General features: G+C 44.7%; 1 non-coding gene across 1 annotated transcript; it reads left to right on the forward strand.

The window, feature by feature from the left end:
- Window positions 1-323: 323 nt before the first annotated feature.
- On the forward strand, window positions 324-414 carry TRNAY-GUA (transfer RNA tyrosine (anticodon GUA)). Its single transcript is given in 2 exon segments — window positions 324-360; window positions 379-414. It is a non-coding gene; the product is annotated as a tRNA-Tyr (tRNA).
- Window positions 415-1576: the final 1162 nt, after the last annotated feature.

Below are 1576 nucleotides of genomic sequence, written 5' to 3' on the forward strand. Positions count from 1 at the left end.
CTGTGATCTGTCATACTTCATGAGACTAAGAGTACCTTTCTGGAGGCAACATTCTTTGTGCCGTGATGACGCTGAGGAGGCACGTATACCGAACATTGGAAATGTGCTGAATATAATACACTTAAAAAAAGAAAGAAAGAAAGACATAAATAAAACTAGTACAATAACAAAGGCGAATACATTGCACGGGCCTGCTCGAGACCGTTCTGTTCGCCGCCGCGGTAGACCTGCCGTCAGCGGCTGCGTCGGCTCGTGTGATAAAAAAAAAAAAAAGACGTAGCTTCTAGTGGTAAACAAGGAAAGTTAAACGCTAGAGTTCGTCGCCGTCGATAGCTCAGTTGGTAGAGCGGTGGACTGTAGAGGTTTCGTACTATGGACATCCATAGGTCGCTGGTTCGAATCCGGCTCGACGGAGCAATATTTTTTGTGTGTTTTCTTTTCATTCAAACGGAGTGACAGCACAGCACAGAATGCTACTTTTGTTTGTATTGGAATATTTGGACTCTGAGGAAATGAACAAGAAGGAGTGATGGTTCGGATAGTACATCCATCACAAGCTCGATGTTGAAGCATGAATCTCTCCATAACAAGCGCAGAAATGCGCTACATTAACAACTCCTGCGTGAAGAAAAAACAGAAAGGCTTGATCTTCTTGCATATATATGTGCTGACGTATTGTAATTGGTTATTGAATATCTTTATTTCATATTTCAGATGTATTGAACGTAACCAAGAGGCACTTCGACAAGGAAATGTTAAGACACTACAGTATGATGCAAATCACTTCAGTGGAAGTTTTTAGCCTGGACGCTCTTGGCTATGCAGGGTGCCCCTACTATCATGCACCAAGATTTAAAAACATACAGATGCCACGTAGCTGGGACAGAACCACGGTAAAGTTGTTTCCCGTCGCTTGGAAATACTCAGATTATGTTTGTTCTTCTTGCATTCCACCTAATTACATAATTTGTCTTAATTATACAATCACATTATCAAATATTGTAATTAGATTAAAAGCGTCAATGACAAAATCGTAGCGCAACATGAAAAACTGCCGACACAGCTTTCTGTTGCTCAATACGTGCTGCACAAAAGTGCTCTTAATTCCGACCGTGAAAGTAAGCCGCGGATAGACGCAATGTGCCTCGAGCGGCCAGTCGCCCGGCAACTTTGAGAAGGAGGTCGTCGAAAAGACAGACCACCTCTGTATTTATTGAAGAGCGTCGGACCGGACGGTACGTGACGCATTTTTCGATAGCCGCACACCTGCGTCGTATATCCAAGCACGTTTGCGCCAGGCCTTGCACCGTCGCAGTTTTATACACTCACGCGACATTACGGCAGCAGCGTTAATTGCACATTGCGTGCCCGACGTTGCTTGGGCTTTAGCACGCCGTCGACTGATTCAGGGCAAGGGTACTTAACCGGACTCGCAAAACACGTACTACACATGCTTCCCAGTAAAAAAAAAAACTACTGTTGGCTGTGTGAGTATTTGAAATGTAGTACACTTAATACAGAACGTGCATACAACGCAGGCAGACGGCACGGCTGGGATGGCGCGAGGCACGTCAAC

This window comes from Dermacentor albipictus, chromosome 2 (genome assembly GCF_038994185.2).
Source record: "Dermacentor albipictus isolate Rhodes 1998 colony chromosome 2, USDA_Dalb.pri_finalv2, whole genome shotgun sequence".
Taxonomy (NCBI): domain Eukaryota; kingdom Metazoa; phylum Arthropoda; class Arachnida; order Ixodida; family Ixodidae; genus Dermacentor; species Dermacentor albipictus.